Raw genomic sequence first — 25874 nt, forward strand, 5'->3', positions numbered from 1 at the left:
GGGTCCGCAGCCGCCGCGGGCAGCACCCTCGCTGCTTCTCTGTTGCTGTGTAGACTTTGCCTCCGATGACCTAGGAGGGGAGTCTGATCCAAAGGGAAGATTTTCCTACCTGGAATGTAGGCTGTTTTGACTAAAAAATACTGGAGAACACACCTCATCCATTGAGGACTCCAGAGAAGCAAACACCAGGTCCTTTTGCTCTGAGAACTGCAAAGTGGAAGATGAAAGGGTCCCCAGAGGTGAGCTGCGACTGCCGCCCTCATCTGCCAACTGATAAACAAGGCAGCCACCCTCAGCATCAGGAAGTGAACTAACGAAATTACTCACCATTGACCAGACAGCTCGGTCCCCTGCAAAGTGCCCTGGAGGAACACTGCGATTTGAGGCTGATGTTTGCAGAGTGACTCTTCTGGGGATAACACTGGAGATGAGGCATGGGAAATGATCACAGTGAAATTTCTTCAAATTCCTTGTCCTAGGGCAGGGCCACCAACATCAGATCTGCTGCGCAAAGTGACCTGTGAGTGTGTATGTATGCACGCGCACACACACACACACACACACAGACCTACAGAAAAGCAAGTGAAGCCTGGCTGCGTGTGTCCACATCTGCAGTCTTGGAAGCTTCTGTTAAGGCTGAAAATGCCAGGTGGGCCCTAGAGATCTTTGGAGATTGTCACTCACACCAGCTATAGCTGCACAGCCTTTGCTCGGGACTAAGAGAAACTGACTGGAGCCCGTGGAGCAGTAATGAGCGGGCTTTGAAGACGGCAGGAAAACTTCCTCACGGACTCCACATATACCCATCACCCCAGCAAGCCCCAGTGGGCTCCTGCCCCTCTCCGGTTTTACAAAACACTGGAAACATTTGAACGTTGGAGAAAACTTACCACCTTGGAACACGTTGCCTGTTTTCTTACAAGTTAATGGGCTAAATCGTTGATACGTTCTGTTCTGAAGCCTAAGAGTGCACCCCTGGGCAGGGCCCAGCGAGACAAATCCTTCTCTCTTCGACGGAGTCCTGCGCTCAGCAGTGCGCGTGAGGGTCGTCACCTGCAGCCCCCTTCTCTGGCTCGTATTCTCCAGTGATTTCTGGCAAAGCCACAGCGGTCTTAGCCTGTTGTATCTTAGCAATTTATTCCAAATACTAGGAAAGCAGCCCTCTCTCCATTAGGCAGAGTTGTTATGGGCATTCAAGAAAAGCAGCCCTGTTAGGACCTCAGAGTCGGGCAGAGCTACACGGGTTCATTCATTCATTTGACAAACATCGCCGACGGCTAATGGCCTGCCTGGCCTCTGGCTGGCCCAGTGGACCCCAGGGGGATATAAGAGAGGCTGACATTTGCTCTCAAGGGGCCCACGGTGAGCTGGGATGCCCAGCAAATGAGGAAACGATTGTATAAACATCAAGGAGTTGGGCAAAAGGCATTTGTGTCTGTGATTTGGGGGAGGCGTCAGAGAAGGTTACGGGGGCCACGTCAGATGTGGCATATCCTTCCCAGGCTGCCTCAGGCCCCTCAGTCCTGAGGAGATAGGGGTAGAGCCTAGTCAGGATTTATGAAGTGCTTCCTCGATGATAACACGTCCTGTGTGGGAAAAATATGGCTCCCCTGTCCTCCAGGATCTTAAACTGTAGTTGGGGAGGTCTGACATCGTAGGCCTGTCCTGCTGGAAATACTGGAACGTAGTGGGTAAAACCCCGGAATACCGGTTCTCACTTCAGGTCTCAGCTGTGTAACTTTGGGCAAGTTTCTTAACTTCTCTGTGCCTCACTTTCCCCATTTGTGAAATGACAATAAGGATAGCATCTCTCTTCCATGAATGTTGTCAGGAATAAGTGAATGGAACGCTCAGAACACGGCAGGCCCGGTCCACACCAAGCACTTACTATATGCAGCCACTTACATGATCACCCTGGCCCTTTACCCACTCCCCTCTCTGCCCCAGGGGCATCTCTAACCCTGACCTGCAGTGCTATGTGCACACGTCCACGTTTGGAGGCAGGGTCTGTGTGGCAGGGGTGCAGGGACCAGGCCTGCCCCAGGAGCCATGCTCCTGGAAGGGAGGATGGTCAGTACTGCAGGAGATGGCGTGACAGGTGGTCTTGGCTTCGCAGCCGGGAGGACTTTGTGTGGAAAGGTGTGTCTGGCCATGATTCCTCACTCCTTTGGATACAATAGTCTTAACCAGGAGGGGAGTGAAAATACCTTCCTCCAGGTGCTATTGGCTATAGCAGGGTCCCTCCAGGGGCTGACCAGTGAGACCAGCGTCCTGCCCATGGTGGGGGGAGGTTGACTGACCACAAAGGGAAGGGTGTCCCCACTCACAGGTGTCCCAAGCCTGGTACCTCCTAAAACATCACCAGGGGGCTTCCCTGGTAGCACAGTGGTTAAGAATCCTCCTAGCAATGTAGGGGACACAGGTTCGAGCCCTGGTCCGGGAAGATCCCACATGCTACGGAACAACTAAGCCCGTGTGCCACAACTACTGAGCCCACGTGTCACAACTACTGAACCCCCGAGCCACAACTACTCAAACCCGTGCGCCTAGAGCCCGTGCTCAGCAACAAGAGAAGCCACCCACAATGAGAAGCCCGCGCACCGCAATGAAGAGTAACCCCCGCTCACTGCAACTAGAGAAAGCCCGCGTGCAGCAACGAAGACCCAATGCTGCCAAAAATAAATAAATAAATTTATTTTTTTAAAAAAGACACATCACCAGGGCGCTGGAGAAGGTGGGGCAGGAAGTGGGGAGAAGAGGCTCTGGGGTGCTGGGCTGGGCTGTCAGGGTTCCCCGAGTATTGGCCCAGGAGGGGGCACCAAGCAGAAGAGTGCTGGAAGGTGCATCCTGCATGTGCCCAGGAGCGGCAGCTGGGCCGGTGACCCCTGGGCATCTGTCCCACTGGAGGGACTGCTGTCTTGCGGGAACTGCCAGCCTCCACTGGGTGGAAACCCGCCCCCACTGGCATTTTCACTCTCGCCTTCCTCTCGCCCCTGTGCCTTTTACTTCAGGAAAGCAGGAGGCCATAGAAGGAAGAAGGAAGACCACAGCAGGCTCTGCCAGTCCCCCCAGGTCAGCTGGAAGGGGGTCCTCCCACCGACGGGGTCCTCTGTCGCAGCAACCTTGTGATGATGCAATGCCTCGGTCTCAGCGCAGCAGAGAGGGTGCACATCCAACCCGTGCTGGAATAGCTCCCGTTGTACTAACCACTGTGCTACAGGCCCTGGCCCGGGGCTTGGCGTGTCTCATCTCAGCCGGCCCTAGGGCAGCAGGACAGCTGAGTTACTCTGCTTAGGGACGGGATGGGGAGGTCTCTGCACCCCAAAGCCCAGGCAGGTACAAGGACACACCCAGGGAACAGCATCAGTCCCAGAATCAGTCAGAACCTCCACAGCAGCAGGCGGTCCCGCTCAGAGTGGGGAGGCGGGGGGAACATGGCTTCCTTCCAGCGGGGAGACCAAGGCTGCAAAGAAGGGACTCTTCTGAGGATGCCAGCCATCCCAATACAGGCATGTCAGGAAATGCACGGGTCCTTTCCGGTTCAGTAAGGTGCTTTGTTTCTGCCTCATTCTGTGATAGGGATTCGAATTGAGTGTACTTCCTAAGTCAATAAAAACTAATTTGGCCAAAGTAGGGTTGATTTTTTTGGCTCAGGCACGAGTCTTCATCCAGTTGGATCATGGCCATTTCTAGAAGGCCAGAGCGAGAGCATCTGGGGCATTGATTTCCAGCAGATGTCCTTAGTGACCCTTTTAGGGGAATGAATTCTGCAGCAGGTCAACTGGGCTTGGCCATGAGCGTAACCCAGAGCCCCACATGCCCACAAGTCCACCCGGTCGACACAACGATCAGCTCCCTTTTCCCCATGGGACATCTGTTAACGATGACAGGGGTTCAGAAAGTGCATTTGAGGAAGCAAAAACACATGCATCTTTACAGTTGCCAAGACCATTTCAATTTTATTATTATTATTTTTTAAAGCAACACTGGATGTTTTGCTGCTGAGAAAAGCAACTACCAGTCTCCAGATCTTTTTTATTACTTGGGAGAATTTTTTTTTCTGAATGTCTTTCTGAGGTACCTTCTCCTTTTCCTGCATTTGGTTCATGCCAGCAGGCTGCTTCCCAGAATGCCTCATGACTCAGTGCCAGCTCTGAGGAACATAATGGGTTGCAAATGTTTCGGGGTGGATGACTGATGAATGTAGTAACTTTATCACTTCTCCCATTTTTTACTGTTAGCAAACTGTAGAAATCTCACACGAGACAACCTCCTTCCCTTCTCCCCCATCTCCCACCCCCAACCGTCCTTTAGAAATGATGAAAACAGCAGCCGAGAAGGATGGCTTGTCTGCAGCCGAGAAGGCAGGACTGACAGGGTCAGGCCGAACTCTCATCTGGGCCAACAGGACGGAACTGGTTGAATGGAGCTGCTGTGGCTTTCAGTGTTCTCCAACAGCAACGGGGAATTTTCTCTTTTCATGTAAAAATGTGTCCCCCTGGTGTGTGGTCCCGTGAGGGATCGAGCCTGGCACATCGGGGGTCTCCAGGAGGGGCCGTTATGACAGAGCTGGTTCAGAGGTGCCCCCCGCACCCAGGTTGTGTCTCAGACCCAGATCAGAAAAGTATCAATAGCTTCCCTGACGTCTATGACCCACCTCCTCCCCCTGTAACGTGTGGCTACGGTCCAAAAGCGATTTGCGGTGCTCCACTCTGAGCCAGGCACCCTGCCCAAAGCTGGGAGCCAGTCTGTGGGCTGAAGGGAGAAATCAGATGAGAAAACCAGACACTTAGAAAGCGCACTAAGTGCCATGGTGGGCTGCAGACAGAGTTCTACTGGTCAGCTCACGCGAGGATGAGGCTCAGGGTACAAAGCCTGTCTCTGGGTAAACAGCATATCTGCCTGGACGTCTCCGTGGGGTCCACACCCTCCTCCCAATGGGGAGGCCCAAGGGAGATCGGCCAGACCATGCTGACCGAGGGTGCACAAGCCACCCACACGGGTTGGCAGGGCCCTCTTTCAGCATCCGAGCTCCCACTTTGGGGGAGTGAAAACCCCGGGTCATTTAGATTCCAGGTGCCTTTCAGTACATTCACACAAAGGAAGTAACGTTACAAGATTTATTACTTACAGATCCCAACAGAGGAGAGGCGCAGTGAGCCCCGGGAAGGGCCATCATGCTTCCCAGGTCACGGCGAGCAGGATGCAAGGCACCTATGACTTTTAAGGTGGTTGGGACAGAGGTCACCCACTTTTCTCAGGCTCAACCCTAAGTGGTTATTTTAAAAGGTTCCCCGGGAAAAACAAAGCGGGAGGGAACTTGGGGTGAGAATTCTAACCTCAGGTCCTGATCTAAATGTCCAGACGTGGTGTGAGCAGGGCTGTCACTCTGTGAAATGCCCAGGGAATGCCCATCACAGAGCTCACTGCCCAGCCCACCATGGTCTCCATAGGGCACGTGGCTGGGGGCACATGCATGTCACTTAGCACGGGGGCCATCGCTGGCTTAAGGAAGAAGCAGAGAGAGAGTAGATGGGACACAAGGACTGGAGAAGGCCAGTGGTGAGGACCAAGGCCTGCAGGATGGAGCCGGGAAGGATGAGGCAAGTGGGAGCACATGGCCCAGGGCCCCCTTTGGAGATGAGATGGGAAATGGGGCCAGCTGTGTGTAAAGGGCAGAAATGGATGAGCTCTGGGCACTCAGATGCCATGGACCCAACTTCCCAGATACCACATGAGAAACCCCAGCAAAGAGGGGGTCTGGTCACCCCCCTAGATCTCTCTTGACAGGATGACTCTCAGCAAATGACTTACTTTAGGGCATCTCAAATTCTCCCTCCACGTGTAATTACCAAAACTCTGCCCTGAGGTGCTTGGGTGTCGTCTAGCTAGAAAATGAAGTTTATAGAATATCTACTTCCACACCAATGAAGAGGAAGTGTTTATTCAAGCTTTTGGGTCCCAGTAACAGGCGTTAAGCTGTAGTCATTGCTGTAACAATGGCCAAGTCTCCCGAATCCTCTCTCAGGGTCACTTGTAAAACAGTATATTCTCAGAAAGAAAGTACTTTTATTTAATTTTAAAATTTAATTTATTTGTTTATTTTTGGTGGCATTGGGTCTCCGTTGCTGCACACAGGCTTTTTTTTTTTTTTTTTGGCGAGCGGGGGCTACTCTTGGTTGTAGTGCACAGGCTTCTCATTGCGGTGACTTCTCTTGTTGCGGAGCACAGGCTCTAGGTATGGGGGCTTCAGTAGTTGTGGCATGTGGGCTCAGTAGTTGTGGCTCGCGGGCTCTAGAGCACGGGCTCAGTAGTTATGGTGCACGGGCTTAGTTTCTCTGTGGCATGTGGGATCTTCCCAGACCAGGGACTGAAGCTGTGTCCCCTGCATTGGCAGGCAAATTCTTAACCACTACGCCATGAGGGAAGCCCAGAAAAGTACTTTTAATTCACTGAAATTTAAATATAGGTGGGACCACCTAGTGCTTTGGGGCATTTCGGAAGGCAGTATTTTTAAATGAATCAGAATACAGGATTGTCATCATACCAAAAGGCGGCCTTCATTCATTCTCTCAGCCATTCAATAGATACCTAGTTCACACCTGCCTGGCATTATTCTGGATGCCGGGGACAGAGACACGGGCAGCGCAGGTGAGGGTCTCATTATAGCTTACAGTTCAGGAGGGACGTTGGGGGTCATCTGTGTTCAGGGGAACAATTAAATACAGCGGGGAGGGACCGTGCGCGTGGTGAGGCTTTGGGAAGCTGTGTGAAGCCGGCCATTGGAGGGTTCCCCGAGAAGGTGACACTTGAGTGATGACCTGAAGGGGGAGGGGAAGCTCTCTGACTCGAGTTCATCCTTGGCTTCAGCATCCTTACCTGGCGCAGGTGACTTCCTCTAGCTGCCACAAGAGCCTAGATCCCGCACTGAAAAGCAACTGCGTAGTTGACCGGAGTTCCTGAGAGCAGCCTCTGCGTTCCCCACTCAGCACATGGATGGTACAATCCCCAGAAGGGATTCCCACCCCACCTGCCCTTCCTCTGGGAAGCGGTCTAGAGGAGGTTTGGTCTCTGTAGGAAGTGAGTGAAGGAAGAATGTCCTCCACGGCCTCTGCAGGGGTCTCCAGGGGAGGCCCGCACACCTGTCAGTGGGTCTTCACTCCGGCCATGTCTCCTGGGCAGCTCATCTTACCCAGGAGCCCACACGTTACCTCTCCTCATCAATTCACTTTTCAACACCAAATACATCTTTCTCACTTTACAGCATTTTCTTATACTTCTACCACTGTTGGCTTCAACAAAAATTCTTGGTAGCTGAGAGAGGGGTGTGTGTGTGTGTGTGTGTGTGTGTGTTTAATGAATACCTGAAGGAACAGAAAAGTCTTGCTTGAAGCAAACCCCCTTTCTTTCATTCTCCACTTCTCGTGCTGACAGAAACTGTGGCAAGATGAACACTTTTTTTTTTTAAATCACCAGAAATTAACCCTCTAGGCATGATGACACGTGATAAAGTGGGAAGCCCATTCTGTAGACATTTACTCAGTACCTTGATCACTGAGGCATTGCACATGGTTTGGGAATTAAAAGGAAGGAGGGACGGGCTTCCCTGGTGGTGCAGTGGTTGAGAGTCCGCCTGCCGATGCAGGGGACACGGTTTCGTGCACCGATCCGGAAAGATCCCACATGCCACGGAGCGGCTGGGCCCGTGAGCCATGGCCGCTGAGCCTGCGCATCCAGAGCCTGTGCTCCACAACAGGAGAGGCCACAACAGTGAGAGGCCCGTGTACCAAAAAAAAAAAAAAAAAAAAAGGAAGGAGGGAAAACCCCCTGCAGTCTGGCTCTCGAGGGCTCACACCTCGTTGGGCACCAGACATAAACAAGGTGACCATCACCATCGCTAAGCAACTGGAATATGCCCAGGACATCATGGGAGCCCAGAGACGGGCATCCAACACAGTCTGGGGTCACTGTAGCCAGGAAGGTGAGAATCCCTCACTCCTCTCCGAGGTCAGCTGAAAGGGGGTTCCTCATTTTCCCCAGGTCATCCTGGAGAACCTCTTAGCTCTTCCAGTACTGGGCTCCTACATCTACTGACCAACCTCAGAGGGTCACTAATTCATCATTTGAGCATCAGTGAGTTCTGCCTCACTCCATCGACAGCAGGTGGGAAAGAAGAGAAACAGAAGATGTTGAGTTGGGTTCGAGGTAACAATTCAGAGACCTGACCTGGCCACACCCAGGCCCTCACCCCTGGTGAAGTCACAGAAGATTCCAGGATGTGAGTGTCCCCTTCTCCCACAGCTTGGAGGCTCCTCCATTCCTCCCAGCTCTCCTGCTCTTCCAGGAAAGGCGTGACAAGTGCTTGGCAGTCACACACCTGGGACAACGTCATTTCTATTACTCATTGGGTCACTTGGTCAACAGGCACTTGAGTCCCAAGTATGTACCAGGCGCTGTGCCAGGGTCTAGACTCAGACTCTGCCTCCACGGAGGTCAGAGACCAGAGAGGAGACAGACATTTGTCACATAATTACACGGTCTGAAGACGTATCTCTCCAAGGGCTGGGAGAGAGAGCTCCCAGACTGGACATCCTATAAGAAGGGGATCTGACCTACGACGGGAGTCAAGGGGTGCTTCCACCCCTTGAAGCATGAGTAGACATTAACCAGGAGAGAGAGGAAGGAATAGTGTGCCTGGTAGAAGGAACAGCATGTGCAAAGGCCCTGTGGTAGAGGGGAGCTTGGTGAATACGAGGGATTCACACAAAGCCTTGGGAGCTGGAGCTGAGAGAGCAGGGGATCCTGGAGGAAGAGGAGAATGGAGAGGTGGGAGGGTCTGCAAACCCATCCAGAGGACAGCTCTTTGCTGGAACTGCTGGAGACCTGCTCTCTTTGAAAGAAGCCAGGAGTTCACCTCACTTCCATCACCACTTAGAACTCATCACAGTCATGTCCTCCAGAAGATCAGGCCGAGGGAGAGTGACTCCCCTGGGGCATGTGGCCACAAGCCAGCAGGAGCAGGGCTCAGCCTCCGGGCTTGAGGCCATTCCCTGCCTATACTGCTGGCGGGCAAGGCTACTGGGTGTCCCCACCCCTCCCCGCCTGCCCAGAGGCCCACTCCCTGAGCTGAGGACTCATTAGTGTCAGAGGCTTGGCATGGGGACCATCTCGTTTAACTTCGTTCTCCCAAAATTGATCCATCATGCGGGGACCAGATGGCCGCCCCTCCACGTGTTTCTGATTCACTTAATGGCCCTGGGCTCTGCTGAGCGGCCCTCGGTGTCTGACAGGCTCAAGGTGCTCTGGAAAACCCTTTCGGAAGGTTCTTTCTAGTCTCCTTATACGACCATTTTAAAAGTTTTTTTAAATAAGAATTTTGTGTTTTCTGATCCTTTGAAAACAGTCAGGTAGTCCATATTATGCAAATGTACTACTTCAAATAGGTAAGATACATATACATTACAAAATAGAAAAGACGTGAACAGATACATAGTAAAAAGCAAATCTTATAGAAAATAAACTTACGGTCACCAAAGGGGAAAGGGGGGAGGGGGGACGGATAAATTGGGAAGTTGGGATCAACAGATACACACTACTATAAATAAAATAGATAAACAACAAGGACCTACTGTATAGCACAGGGAACTATATTCAGTATCTTGTAATAACCTATAATGGAAAATAATCTGAAAAAGAATATATATATTATATATATAAAGAATATATTACGTATATATAACTGAATCACTTTGTTGTACGCCTGAGACATTGTGTATCAACTATACCTCAGTTTTTAGAAAACCTTACAGATCTATTAGTAAAGTGAAATAAAAAGCAAGTCTTTATCCTGCCCCATCCTCCAGCCACCCATCTCCCCTCCCCGGACACAACCACCGCGAACCAGTTTCTCACTGGTATTCTAGCATATGTAGCAGGAATGGGTGATAAACCATCAAACCTATGGTATTTCAAACAGTTTTCAACTTGAAAACGCAGTTTTTGCTTTACTCAAACTCAACTTCCTAGGACTATTCTAGCTTGAAAAATACTTTTCATTTAGCACAAAATTTCTCCGCCTCGGTACGACTGGCGTTTGGGGCCGGATCACTCTGCCGAGGGGGCCGTCCTGATCATCCCCAACTCTACATGCTAGATGTCAATGCAGCACTGCCTTCCACCCAGCTGTGACAACCAAAAATGCCCTGATATTTCCAAGGTCCTCGAAGGGGGACCTGAAGTGGAAGGGAAGGCACAAAATCACCTCCATGCGAGACCAATTAACTTACTGTGGTGATTTAGAATGTAGTTTCCATCTCATTAGAATAAAGATTTCAGGGACTTACAAAGATTCAAAACTCCAATAAGAGTAAAAACAAATATTGGGCTTCCCTGGTGGCGCAGTGGTTGAGAGTCCACCTACCGATGCAGGGGACGTGGGTTCGTGCCCCGGTCCGGGAAGATCCCACATGCTGCGGAGCGGCTGGGCCCGTGAGCCATGGCCGCTGAGCCTGCGCGTCCGGAGCCTGTGCTCCGCAACGGGAGAGGCCACAGCAGTGAAAGGCCCGCGTACTGCAAAAAACAAAACAAAACAAAACAAAACAAACATTAAAGATTGACTCTAAGTTGAAAATTATTGAAGCCTGGTGATGGCTATATGAGGGTTCATTACAGTACACTTGCTATTCTTGTGTATGTTTGAAATTTTTCATAATAAAAAAGGTAAGTGCATTTTTTTTTTTTTTTTTTTTTTTTTTTTTTTTTTGCGGTACGTGGGCCTCTCAGTGCCGTGGCCTCTCCCGTTGCGGAGCACAGGCTCCGGACGCGCAGGCTCAGCGACCATGGCTCACGGGCCCAGCCGCTCCGCGGCATGTGGGATCCTCCCGGACCGGGGCACGAACCCGCGTCCCCTGCATCGGCAGGCAGACTCTCAACCACTGCGCCACCAGGGAAGCCCGTAAGTGGGTATTTTAAGGAAAGTGTGACAGAGGGGAGGCAAAGGCAGAAAAGAGAAGATGAACATAAATCACACGTGCTAAGTAAGATCTTCTCCATTTGAATCTGGAATTCTTGCAGTCGACCCAAAGATATAACATGATCAGTTAGAAGCACCAGAGTCTAGTGATCAAAAATAAACTGGTTGCTCAGAATAAGCACAGCTCTTCCTAACAATGAAACCTGAAGGAAATGTAACAGGACAATGGCACTGACTCAAAGAATCAGCAGAGACACAGCTTTTCTCGAGCTCCCCTGGAAATGCTCCATCGGACCATAGGATGGGACCTGAGAATTTGTTTTCTTACTTCTTTAGAAGTGGGCCAATGAGATAAGACTAATGTGGGATTTAGTAAAAGTAATTCTACAAGGAATTAAAACAAGGCACTCCCATCAGCAGGTCTCTGAAGATCTGAATTAAACCAAGAACACACTTCAGAGGAGCTAGAGGTTGGATGGCCTCAGAAACAATATTTTTCTCCAAACCTTTTGTAAGTCCAAGGTTATAACCTCTAACTTTCCTGGAAGGCAGCTGTTCAGGGGATCCCGTTTAGGCCGGCCCCACTGGCCCTCCCTCTAGCAGCTGGAGGCAGGGCTTAAGGCCTTTTGGAAGAATTGACCATCGTCAGTGAGGTGGGACTGTAAGAAGAGTTCAAGGTGCTCCCACTCACCCCTCCTCCACTCAGCCTCCCATCAGCTATCCAGACATCTTTGGGGATGGTCCAGCAAAAGCATACCTGGTCTTTAAAATTCTGAAATTTCAGGCTATTATCATTTTAATTGGAAAAAATAGTTAACCTGCTCATTGCAATGCTAAAAACATCACAATAAAGTACCAACAGAACTCCCAACTTTGTAAATGCAGCTTCCCCTTGAGATATGGTCAGAGTGGAGGTAGATACAAACACATTTTAAAAAGAATTACGGGCTTCCCTGGTGGCGCAGTGGTTGGGAGTCCACCTGGCAATACAGGGGACGTGGGTTCTTGCCCCGGTCCGGGAAGATCCCACATGCCGCAGAGTGGCTGGGCCCGTGAGCCATGGCCACTGAGCCTGCGCATCTGGATCCTGTGCTCCTCAATGGGAGAGGCCACAACAGTGAGAGGCCCGCGTACTGCCAAAAAGAAAAAAGAAAAAAAATTACTTTGGCCTCTCTTTTCTGAACATTTCAGAGAGAACAAAAATGAAGCTTGAATGATTTAAAATCCTTGAAGACCTGGGCAACCTTAAGAGAAGTGTAGGCTCAAAGAGCCCATCTACTTAGGGAACTTGCAGTCCTTTGTGTTTTGGTGAGTTATTGAAGGTGATATATTTGATAGTTGTCTTTGATCTTCTGTGGGGATAAAGGTTCTTCTCCAAACATACTGCATTTACTCCTGGTACCAGGGCACAATACCTAATGTCTGATGAGGAATCATCGGTCCAAGCAGTACCCAGAAGACTTGGGCACCCAGAGACCAAAGACTCTTTACCCAAGTCAAGAATGGATCCCTGAATCTACTTGTTACCTCATCCCTACCCATTCAAACTTGACTCCAATAGCCCCTTTAAAACATGGCATTTGAATCTCCACTTGTTAAAAATCAATTCCCAAGCCTCCAAAACCTAAGCAACTCCCATCACTCTAGTTTAAATGGAGAAAGTGTAAAAGAAACTGAATAGGAAGAGTTATAGCAGGCGAGAGGGCCCCGCCTCCTTCCTTTCTCTCTCTGCATAGGTTTAAGAAATACCTCAAACCCCTAAGGCCCCCTGAATTGGCTTCAGGTCGGAGAGTCATTTACTTTTCAATTACCAAAAGCCAGGCAAGCTTTTTCGCTTGATATCTGCAAACACTGCCGCACTGGCCTGATATTTACAATCCCTCCAGCAAGCAAAATGCAGTTGGCACCCGCCTCAGTAGCCAGGATTAATAACGGAGAGCACTGTGGTTTTGTTATTAAGTTACTTTTGGCAATTAGTAAATTTATTGTCCTAATTGTTTTCACATGGCCGCTCCATGCACATGTCTTAACCTCGAGCATGTCCTTACAGTCGTGCCCCTGTCATCATATTTCAGCATGATCACTGCCCATCTCCCCAAACTGTCCAACCCCATCAAAAGCTAATTTGCAGTCGGGTCAGCAGGAAGGAGTAAGAGTTCATTCCAAAGTCCACGGCATATTTGGGTAAAACACGGAAAAATTTTGTTTCGGCTTATGGGGTGTCTGAAAGTGCGCTCCAGGGGGAGGGAATGGCTGCCTGTGGTTATGCACGGGAAAGTCCAAATGCTCCCAAGCTTCAAATGTGCTGCTTTTTCCAAATCCCAACTCCAACCCCTTTAATCCTCCTGTGGAAACAGTCAGGTGGTGGGGCAGGGATGACTTCCTGGGTCCTGGGAGAACTTTGTTCTCATGTCGGGGGCGCTAAGATTTCTAGGACGCCCAGAATCCAGCCTTACCTGCCCTGTGGTTGGGGTCGAGGTGCTCAGGAGTCTTGGCTGATCCCTGGTTCTGCGCTAAGGGGCTTGATTCCCGGGCTGCCCTGACTCTGAGAAAAGGCCATTGTCCCTAGCGCTGCCCGTCTCATGAACAGACGTGGATGGAAGCAGAGGGGGACCCACTGCAAGACCTGGCCAGGGCATAGTGGGATCCTGCCCGTCTCCCACTGGTTCCTGGAGGGCACCCACTGCCCACCCGGCTGGTAGGCAGCACCCCTGTAATGGAAACCTGGTTGGCAGGAGTCAGGAGCTGGTGTGACCATTGTCTTCTCGAGTGTCACCCACTGGGTCCCCTGGTCACTAGCATCACAGCCAGAGCAGGTGCAGCTCAGCATAGCAGGCGGGATTGGTGACACAGGCCACCTGTCTGCTGGCAGCTTGGGGACCCTTGGGTGATTTAGTTTTCTCACCTAGTAAACGGTCCCAATGATCATGCATTTTCTTGCCCTCCTTAGGAATCAACTAGAAATTTAGACAAGAACAAGGAGTCACACCGTGTAATGGGGGTGTTCCTTTACTTTTCAAAGCGCTTTTATTAGGTTATTTTTGGCCTCATCACATATTTGGAAAGGAGGGTAAATATATATATATATTAAATATATATTAAAGTATATATTACTATATATTATATATGTTAATATATATTATATATATTAAATATATATATTAAAGCACTTATCATCATGCTTGATAAGTCCTATCAGCAAATAATAACATAGTTATTAAATGACAGTAAGAACCTAAGAAGAGCTTGAGAGGAGCATCTCTTCAGCATCTTGACTAACTTCCCATCACTCTCCTTGCCCTTTCTGGGTAATTGCTCTTATCATCCCCCCCCCCACTATGTTATTTCTTTATTGTCTGTCTCCCCTCCCCACCACATGGAGGCTCCATGAAAGCAGGGACTTGTTTTGTTCTCGGCTGTATCCTCCCCCACTACCAACACAACCCTGGTGCAGAGTAGATGCTCAATGAATACCTGTTGGGGGAAAAAAGTGAATGAAATGTACTTCCCTGGCGGTCCAGTGGTTGAGACTTCCCCTTCCAATGCAGGGGGTGAGGGTTCTACCCCTAGTCGGGGAGCTAAGATCCCACATGGCTCAGGGCCAAAAAACCAACACATAAAACAGAAGCAGTATTGTAACATATTCAATAAAGACTTTGAAAATGGTCCACACCCAAAAAACCTTTTTTAAACGAATGAAAAAAGGCAGAGAATAGAGGAGCAGCCAGTCGCTCTCTGAGCACCTCAGTTTGGAAGCTGGGGCTCCCTCCACCCCAGAGGGCAACTCCAGCCCCAGCAGATGGGTCCCTCGGCCCTCCCTTGGGGTGGGTGGGGGCGTTTTCACACCCCTCCCGCCAGGCTGTGCTCATTAATCCTCTCTGTTATGCGCACACCTGTGAACCTGAAATGCAGTATGCAAATGTGTTCCCAGCCAGAAGACAGTGCCCTTTGCCGGGCGGTCAAGGGCGTTTTCGGAAGAGAGTTCTCCAGGGTGGCGGCCGCGGCAGCCGCAGGACAGGTGTGGCCTGCGCGGGACCCAACCGCAGCGGTAATTCCACTCCGCCGCCTCCATTAGTCAATTATTCATCCCGCGCTGCGCGCCTTCAGGGCCACCTGCGGGCCATTGAGGCCCCAGCGCTCCGGGACTGCCCCGGGGCTCACGACCGCTTCCGAGCAGGGAAGAGGAGGGAACGGGGCGCCACTGTACCCCGCTGCAGACCCATGAACGGCCATGACCCGGGGTGAAGCCGCCCAGGAGGGGTGAGTTCGGGTGCCAGGGGCTTGGCCATCCCAGGCACCTCCTGTGTGCATCCAACTCAGCCGGGGGGGCTTTTCTCTCTCCCAGCCTCGGGTCATTTAGAATGGAATCTGGTTCAGGCTGGCCCCAAGGAGCTCACAGTCCCCGGGGTGCCCCAGGAAGTAGGCTGTGATATAAGAGGGGGCTCCCTGGCTGTCACAGGGCGGTCAGTTGAGCAAAGGACAGAAACAAGGAGTTCATGCGTCTTTATTTCCCTTACGATACGGAAAAGGTCTGGAAACTTGTGTGAGGCTTGCTCTCCCAAAGCAAGTGATGTTGGAATTTTCCTGATGGGGGAGAGGAGGGGGAGTGTGTGAGGTTTATTAAAACGTCTTAGAAAGTCTGCAACTAACTCTCAAAAGGTACACACACACACACACACACACACACACACACACACATCTTCAGAGAGAGAGACTCACGAAAGATGTACATCCTAAGACAAAAGAAACTACTTAAATCAGAGGATACCAAAATAACCATCACAGTGACACCATTAAAAACAAAACCAAAGGACCTGTGTCCTTGGCCAATGCCCCCCTGTGGCACATTCTACTGGGCATTTGGGCTGTCTTTTAGCTTTTATATAGAAAGTCTTTGTATTTTGTGTTAATTTGTTTTTGAGGACTTTCCTGGTGGTCCAGTGGGTAAGACTCTGCACTGCCACTGCAGGGGGCACAGGTTCGATCCCTGGTCGGAGAACTAATATCCTGCATGCTGTGTGGCACGGCCAAAAAAAAAAAATTGTTATTGACAAAACTTTTTGCCATATTGATCATTGGCCCTTAGAGAAGCTATGTAGTGATAAAAATGCTTTAGAGAATAAACATAGTTTTATTTCTCCACATAAGCCAGAAAGCTTCCTGTTATTAGACAATGACCTCTACAAAATTCACATTTCCCTTTTTTCTTTGGCTGCTGGGAAGCTGAGAGCTAAGTTTTGTGTTTGCAATCAAAGCAGATTCTTTTAGAATTAAGGCTCAGATATGATTATTTCCATCCTTTTGTTACTTGGCTCTTGTACTTTCACACACACACATACCTTTTCAATAGTTTTTTTTGTACTTGTGACTTTTTTTTTTTTTTTTTTTTTTGCGGTACGTGGGCTTCTCACTGTTGTGGCCTCTCCCGTTGCGGAGCACAGGCTCCGGACGCACAGGCTCAGCGGCCATGGCTCACGGGCCCAGCCGCTCCGTGGCACGTGGGATCTTCCCAGACCGGGGCATGAACTCGTGTCCCCTGCATCGGCAGGCGGACTCTCAACCACTGCGCCAAAAGGGAAGCCCCTGTACTTGTGACTTTTAATGCAAGTCCTTTCAAATAATCTTTGAAAAAATATAAGGTCAAGGTAAATGTGAAGAGCTCAGTGCATGGTGAACCCTCAACAAGTACCAGTCTGATTAATTGACCACAAGGGAGGAGGTATTCTTTAGAAGATGAAAAGCTCTGTCTAAACTGTTCACTTCAATATTCTCTACACCAGTCTGTTCACTTCTAGTTGTCCCTCTCTCCCTAACTGGTACCAGCATTTGCTTAAGCCAAAAATCTAGAAGCCACCCCGTTTCCCTTCTTGACCCATTAGCAAAGCTTGACAATTCTATCCACTTCTCTCTTACCCCACCATCCTCGTTAAAGGAATATATGTCTCACCAGAACTACAGCAACAGCTTACCCTCTTGCCCACTTGTAATCAACTTGCCGCAGGAGAGTGTTTTAAAACGTGTCACAGGCTTCCTTGGTGGCACAGTGGTTAAGAATCCACCTGCCAGTGCAGGGGACACGGGTTCGAACCCTTGTCCGGGAAGATTCCACATGCCGCGGAGCAACTAACCCCTGCACCACAACTACTGAACCTGTGCTCTAGAGCCCGTGAGCCACAACTACTAAGGCTGCATGCCACAACTACTGAAGCCTAGAGCCCATGCTCAGCAACAAGAGAAGCCACCGCAATGAGAAGCCTGCACACCGCAACAAAGAGTAGCCACAGCTAGAGAAAGGCTGTTCGCAGCAACTAAGACCCAATGCAACCAAAAATAAGTAGGTAAAGATAAATAAAATTTTAAAATAAATAAAACCTAAGTCACGTCATGTCCAGCCACTGCTTAAAATGATTCAGTGGCCCTCCATCCACTTAGAATAAATGCAAAGCTGCTTAGTGCCACCTACAAAGTCTGACCTGATGTCATCTCTCCAGGAGCATTTTGGGTCATTCTCCTCCACCCAACCTGGCCCACCTCACGTGGCTTCTGTACCTGGCCCCATCCTCCCCCAGCTCTCACCCGCGCTGACTCCCTCCTTCCCCTCCTCTAGGACTCGACCTCAAGTCCCTTCCACAGAGACACCCTCTTGAACCTCGCTGCCCACCCTGCTCTCGTTCATGCAGAAAGGGATGGGATTTCAGGGGGTGGTGCTACCCAATGTCCAACATCAGTGGGAGAGATAAAGGCCATCATTCAACTGGACCCCATGTATTTTCTTTTGAGAACAGATCAATTGTATCTAGATATATTGATAAAATACATATAAACACACACATTTGTTTGCTTATTTCATTACTTATATTTCCCACTAGACCTTAGACACCATGAGTACAAGAACCTTATCTGATTTATTCACAGTGTGTGTTCTTATCTGCCACAGTGCCTGGCACATAGTAGGTGCTCAACAGATGTTTTTTTTTTTTTTTTTTTTTTTTTTTTTTTTGCGGTATGCGGGCCTCTCACTGTTGTGGCCTCCCCCGTTGCGGAGCACAGGCTCCGGACGCGCAGGCTCCGGACGCGCAGGCTCAGCGGCCATGGCTCACGGGCCCAGCCGCTCCGCGGCATATGGGATCCTCCCAGACCGGGGCACGAACCCGTATCCCCTGCATCGGCAGGCGGACTCTCAACCACTTGCGCCACCAGGGAGGCCCCAGATGTTCTTTTTTTAAAAATTAATTTATTTTATTTGTAGTTTATTTTTGGCTGTGTTGGGTCTTCATTGCTGTGCGCAGGCTTCTTCTAGTTGCAGCGAGCGGGGGCTACTCTTCATTGCAGCACGTGGGCTTCTCATGGCAGTGGCTTCTCTTGTTGCGGAGCATGGGCTCTAGGAGCGCGGGCTTCAGTAGCTGTGGCACACGGGCTCAGTAGTTGTGGCACACGGGCTTGGTTGCTCCGCGGCATGTGGGATCTTCCCGGACAAGGGATCGAACCCTTTTCCCCTGCATTGGCAGGCGGATTCTTAACCCCAGTGCCACCAGGGAAGTCCCCTCAACAGATGTTCTTGAACAGATGAATAAATGATTCAAAGCTCATTCTCGGCATCCCTTAGATTCATATGAGTAGCAACAGAGACTCATATCAGTTTGCAGTGAGATCAACGTTAAGATGTCTGGCTCCAAATCCATGGTTAAAAGCTCGGGTCGGAGAGTTTCACAGGTCAGCCACCCTCCGTGTGTGGGGTGGAACTGGGAGGGACACAACTGGGACTTTTGCAGCCTTTAAAGTGGTGCTGGTGGTCAGGTGCCAGGGGCTTCCTCCTGCTTCTATTTCTGCCCATATTTGGGTTTGGGTGATGGCCACAGTTCTAGATCCATGAATGTCTTGGTTCTGGCTGGGTTGCACATGTGAAATAAACCTGTCCATGCAGACTATGGAAATAAATAGGTCTTAATAGAAATAGCTTCTTTGGAACTGTAGCATCCTGATTCTGATGCATGTGTCTTATTGGACCACCCGAGAGACCCACGACCTGTCCTCCACACTGTGACAATGGTGAAACTGTGGTGGTGGTTATTTTCCCTTTTTCTTGCTAAATTTATGAGTGTTCCTTGAACCCCCCTTAATGTTCGCCCCAATTGTTTAAGTTTGGGACAACTGGGATTCCAGAAAAGGATTTGCCACCAGGTTGAAAACATCTTTGGTTGATCTATAAGTGTTGGAGTTTTGTATATCTCTGCCCAACGTACTGTGAAAATTTTCCAACACACAGCAAAGATCAAAGAATTAGTACAATGAACCGTCTGCCTGTAGTTAGCAGTTGTTTACATTTTGCCATATTTGTTCTCTCTCTGCATAATACACACTCACACACACACACACGTTTTGTTTCATTTTTCTTATCCGTTTAAAAGTATATTGTAAACAATCATGACACTTCACAATAAATAGTTCACTCTCCGAAAAACGTTTTCCTATCTATCCACAATACCATTAACACACCTATTAAAATTCACTTTAACATCATCTACTATCCAGTTCGTATTCAAAATTTCCCAATTTCATCAAAAATATCTTTTATAGCTGTTTTCTTTTTTTTTCCTTGAACCAGGATCCAATCAAAGGTCAGCCTGTTGGTTGTTGTGTCTCTCTCAATCTAGCACAGTCTCTCAGCCTTTTTTTATTATGGCTTTGACTTTTGAACTGCCTGGTCCAGTTGTTGTATAGAAAGCCACATTCTGGATTTGTCCTGGCTGTGGATTTGTTTTTGGTTAAACAAGGTTAACAACCTTGTTTAATGTACATAGCTGGGTCTCTGCCAATGGTCAATTTCCTCAACATATGGTGCTATGCAGGTTTATTTATAAACTGTCTCCTCCTAGAAAGAATTGAAGGCCATTTACAGTGAAATAGAAAGTCTGTTGAATAAAAGAAAATGTTTTTAGTATGTAGAAGGATGGTGGAGGGGAAAGAGGGGGCCGATATGCCATAAACATATATTAGTGTTGTTAGTGTGACGAGACGTGAGATTTAACTCTGAGTTTCTGGCTGCCAAAGCACAAATGAAAAAAAAAAAAAGTTAAAAAAATCATCTTCAGGAAATATGAGCTTTACTCACCCTAGATTTATAAAAATAATTTGTCCCATAGATCCTTAGACAAATGACATCAAAGTAATGAGCAGCTCCTTTAATAGCTCCATAAAACGATTCAGGAATATTCTTCATTGAGCTGCTTCTGTAATACAGACAGTCAAGGCCGGGGACACAGCATTAAAATCTAACTCCCTGTAGTCTATTTTTTTTTTTTTTTTGCGCGGTACGGCGGCCTCTCACTGTTGCGGCCTCTCCCGTTGCGGAGCACAGGCTCCGGACACGCAGGCTCAGCGGCCATGGCTCACGGGCTCAGCCGCTCCGTGGCATGTGGGATCTTCCTGGACGGGGGCACGAACCCGTGTCCCCTGCATCGGCAGGCGGACTCTCAACCACCGCGCCACCAGGGAAGCCCTGTAGTCATTTTTTAAAGTGAGTCCCGTCTAGGTACATTGATGTCTGTATCTAACCTAATACAAGGAGAGAGCTGGAGCGCCCTGAGGATGGGTGAGTTGCCCAGCCCTGGCTCTTGTTCTCAGTCCCCTACTGTCTCTGCTGGCCAACCCGCGACAGGTCCTCAGTAGCAGACGGGTCTCAGCTGGACCCTCCATCCCAGCTGGACTCTGGGGGCAGAAACATAGCAAGTGTAAGGCTGGCCCTCTGGGATGAAGCTGAAAGCCTAGCTGTGGGTTCCCCAAGATGAACAGCCCCCCGACATCTGACAACCTGTGCGCAGAGGTAGCCACAGCTTAATTTACAAGCTCCGCCAAGATTTTCTGATAAATGTTTTTCCTTCTGCTTGAGCGCCCAACCAGAGCTGTGAACAGCACAGCCACGCTGCTTTCCTCCTTCCCCGGGAAGATGTTTAGAGAAGCTGTAACAGTGAGGCTGGGTTCCCGTTCTCCAGTCTTCGTGAGGAGGGAGGGCCTCAGTCTGACCCCCTTGAGGCCATCCTGCCTCCACCTCCCACCAGGCCACCAGGGTGAGTTAGCTGCCAAATGTGCCCCTCAAAACCTGTGCGGTTTAGTTTGTCCATTGGAACTTTGGAAAGTGTCTGCCAGAAAACAAAGTGCATGCTCTCTCACGTGATAATTTTGCAATTATATATTATATATGACATCATATAAATTTTGGGCAGTAGAGAAAAAAAATCTCCCATCATCACACCACTTCTGAAAATCAACTGAGGCACTTGCTCAGGGAGACGGTCCATTCTCTGTCAGTGCATGCGTTAATTCCCTTCTACAATACAACTTGTGATTATACATGTATTTCTACTCAGATGTATATGTGTAAACACATTTATATTTGTATTCCTCTCCAGCCTTTAAAGATATTTTTTAAATTTATTATCATAATTTGTATATAATTTTGTACGGTATCTTTTCTCACTTAATTTTGTATCGTGCTTTTTTTCTATTACTGCATCGTCTTTACAAAGTCATTATTAAAAAATAGATAAGTGATTTTCCATTGAATGGATGTACTGCCATTTAATTAACTGCTGCCTTATTTTTGGACAGTCTATCGTTTCTCCCCCTCCTTCTCATCCTACATAAATCACACTTCTATGGCTATAATTATATATACAATAAGAGCATGGCTTCCTGCTACACTTCCTGGCTTGGGGTGGTTCGATTCTGCCGTCATCGGCGGGGGAAAGTGATGGCATTTCCTCTTGCTGTGACTGGCTGAGGTGCAGCCAGCACATCGAAAGTTGTATCATGTTATTGAAATATACGTGTTGGGAGAGGGACGAGGACACGGGCCGTAGCATGAAGGAACCCAGAGCTGGGTGGCATCATGAAAACGGGACACTGGGGCTGGCAATGGCAGATAAATTAGAGGCTGCTCGTTCCTGGTGTAGGACATTGGGCGGGCATGGCCATACCTGCACTTGGCCGGGAAGGAGTCTGTGGGTTGTCTTGGTGGGATAGCGCTCTCATGATCGGTCTCTCTCTAATGCATTTGCACCTAACGCACAATGTATATTCAGTTAGAAGAGGGACCTCCGGGTGTCAGCCGCACTGGAAGATGTGGTCCTGTGAGTTGCCAGGAAGCCATATGTTTATATCATCCTGTGTTTGTCAAAGCGCTTTGAAGTTCATGATCTTGCTCTAGCTCCCCCCGGGGTCCTGTGTTTCTATCATAACCTTTTTCACGGTTGACCTGGTGTTGTATTCCTACGTCACTCCCACGCCTCCCCCAGGACTTTGGGATTGCTAAAAAGCAGGGATTGTTTCTTTAGAGGATTAATTTTCATCAGTATAACTTCCAATAATATAATATAAAAGTATGCATTTCCATTAATAGAATGGAAATTTTTTTTGAAAGAAACACTCACCCTAGTAAGTTGAACTACTACTCTTTTTCCGTGTTCACCTCTGGCCCTGGGTTACATGTGCATGTCAGGTTTTATCAATTTATTACCATAGTATTGCTGCTGCCCTGATTTCTTCTGCTCTTTGTCTGGCTTAGTCTGACCGTCAGTATTTTCCCACGATGGCTCAATGTCTATGGAACCATCATTTCTAAAGACTCCGTGATACTCCAGAGACAGGTGGGCCTCACTGAACTCTCCCCCGTGCTGGACACAGAGCTGAGTCCACGACTGTAAGCTGTGAGCATCTTCGAACACAGCCTCAGTACACGGCGTATGAGTGGTCGTGCCCCATCTCAATACTCCAGTACCTGAGAGGTGACTGGGAGCACCCCACTGCAGGGCAAAGAGCAGAGCCCTCCCCGTCCCTCTGTGCCCAGCTGGACTCCGGCGCCCCAGCTTCCTTCTTCCCACACTTGCTTGGGGAAGGTGCAGCCAGATGTGCGGTCCCGCCTGAGATAAGCCCCGCTCCATTACCGACCAGCCTCTCCGAATGCGTTTTCTGGACAGTTGGTTGCTAACGCTCTGGAATTTCAGACCATGATGAATTTACTTGTTTTATGGCTCAGAATTTCAGGAGCAGCACCACAGATGTTAAACGTGTGAGTCTCTCGGTGCTAGTAAAATAAACCTTAATCAAACAGGGGTGTTGTGACTCAAACAGTTCGCTAGCCCTGAATACATTATGTCAATCACCAATACAGATGTGGGGGGTTGAGTCATTGGGCAGCATGGTAACTTTATGTGGTCAGAGAACCAGCTGTGACTATTTAAGGGGGGAAAACCCTTTTTTATTTCTAGACAAATAGAGTTCTGATCATAACTTAAATATTTTCTTTAGTCAAAATACTGATTTCTCTTTCTCACCAAATTCTCCAGAGAAGCCCTTGTGTTTTTTAGCTCCACCACATGCAAGGTTAGATTAGAAGCTCACTTTTGAAATAAGTTTGAAGCACATTTTTTTTAAGGCTGGCATTTTATCCTCACAGATAAAAGTCCTCCCCACCCATCCTTGCTGTGAATGGAGTAATAATATCCCCGGAGGGCTCAGAAAGTCCCCGGGGCTGGGATGGAGACACTGAGGTTGGCTTATGTCAAGGTCACATGGTGGCTTCTGGGCAGAACTTAACCTGTTGACTCCTGACCCAATTGCTAGTATGTTAACACTCAAGGCTTGTACTCAAGCAATGCTTTTCAGAGAAAATGGCTTTTGTGGCTGGGCAAATGAATTGTGGTGGAAAAAAAGCATTTTAATGTAGTTTTCATGGCTGCCTGGAGGACTTAAAGGCAACAATGACTTTTCCATGAATTATTTTACCTACTTCTTCCCAGGCTTATAAATAAAAAGACCCCAAGAAACCCACGTTTCCTCATTTGTAAAAGAAGGGAATTAGACTCTGTGAACTCTAGGTTTTGTGGATCAGTAATTCTGTTTTTCCAGAATCCATTTGACTTAGGAATACCAAACCTAGACGTAGATGGACATAATGTAATATCCGTAAGTGCCATGTGTTATAATGAAAAGTAAACAGATTATTGATTTAATTTTTTAAAAGTATATTCTAATTGTGTAGGTATTACAGAATATATTCTCCTTAATTGCAAAGAAAAACAAACATTACAGGGAAAAACTACAGTCCACTCAGACACGTCACCCCCCAACCCTAATTCCCTCCTGCTTCTCCTAGAGACTGTTATTGGTTTGGGATACATACATAATAGAGACCTTTTAAAAATGCATTTACAGCCAGGGGCTCTCATATATACCCCTAAAATACATATAGTATTGTTTTTAGTGTTTTGTGTTTTTTTTAATGTAAATTGTTTCACATCTTGACTTTTCAGTCAACAGTCTGTCTTGGAGATCTTTCCATGTTCATGTGTATAGATTTAGCCCTTATTTCTTTATTTGGGCTGTTGGAAGGTTTGCTCTGGTCTCCCATCTCCCCTCACCCAGGCTGTCTTCCTTGACTTCACCAGGTGCATCTAAAACATAATCTCCTCCCACTGTTTGGAAGAGCGCCCCCTTCAAAGCTCTGTCAGCCATCAGCGGCGCTGGGGGCTCGCCCTGCCCCTCCACCTCTCAGAATTCCTCATTCCCTCACACTCTGTCACCTACATTTGTATGTGTTATCACTTGGATTTTACTTATGTTTGTATCGTCACATGGACTTCCCTTAATTGTAATTAACCTAACCGTAACCCTAACCTAATCAATATTTGTTTCTATGCTGTCTCCTCACCAAATTACCTCTGTGAAGACTAAGAGGACGTTTACGTTTTTTTTGTTTTTTTTTTCTAATTTTTGAGTTTATTTGCGTAAACGTCAATTCCAATTGGGTGGTAGCAAACCAAAACTGGTTCGGAGCATTCTGCCAACAGAAGCTAGGTTAAAAGTTTTTTGGTTTTTTTTAACATCTTTATTAGAGTATAATTGCTTAACAATGGTGTGTTAGTTTCTGCTGTATAACAAAGTGAATCAGTCATACATATACATATGTTCCCATATCCCCTCCCTCTTGCGTCTCCCTCCCACCCCTCCAGGCAGTCACAAAGCCCTGAGCTGATCTCCCTGTGCTATGCGGCTGCTTCCCACTAGCTATCTTCCTTACATTTGGTAGTGTATATATGTCCATGCCTCTCTTTCGCTTTGTCACAGCTTACCCTTCCCCCTCCCCATATCCTCAAGTCCATTCTCTAGTAGGTCTGTGTCTTTATTCCCGTCTTACTCCTAGGTTCTTCATGACCTTTTTTTTTCTTCTTATATTCCATATATATGTGTTAGCATACGGTATTTGTATTTCTCTTTCGGACTTACTTCACTCTGTATGACAGTTTACGTTTATTGATCCCTGCAGCCATGTGCAAGGTCTGGCACACAGTAGGTGCTCGTAAAGGTGGGCTGGCCTGCCCGAGGCGGGGCATGTGGGAGGCAACTGCCCCATCAGGTGAGGGAGGGAGAAGGCAGGGTTGCCACAGACCCTCCCGTGGCCAGGATCACCATGCAGGGGGGATAGTCCCCTCTGAGCCCCCGATACACTTTTTCATTAGGGAGATTGAAGGCTGCTTCTTCATTTGCAGAACAGTCTGTGGCTGAAATGGAATCTGCAAACCAGTTCCCGTGGTGCTTCTGCTCCTGTTAAAAATAAACCCGACTCTATCTAGGAGGGTTTGTTTAAAAAAAAAAAAAAATTCCACATCCTTCCCATACAGGCCTTTGAGCAAAAGCCCGATGCAAAGACTTAATCTTTAACTGAAATGCAGGGTGCAGCATAAACTAATAAAGGCAGTGCTAACCTTTTAAATCTTCCTATCAAAACCCACCTCCCTGGGAGTCGCCCGTTCAGGTACTTATTATGCTGGGTCCATGCGAAGGGAACAGTTAGCTGGCATTGCTCAGACACTAACATAATACCGAAACTGTACAGCAGTATTTT

Source organism: Mesoplodon densirostris, chromosome 5 (genome assembly GCF_025265405.1).
Source record: "Mesoplodon densirostris isolate mMesDen1 chromosome 5, mMesDen1 primary haplotype, whole genome shotgun sequence".
In the NCBI taxonomy this organism is placed as follows: domain Eukaryota; kingdom Metazoa; phylum Chordata; class Mammalia; order Artiodactyla; family Ziphiidae; genus Mesoplodon; species Mesoplodon densirostris.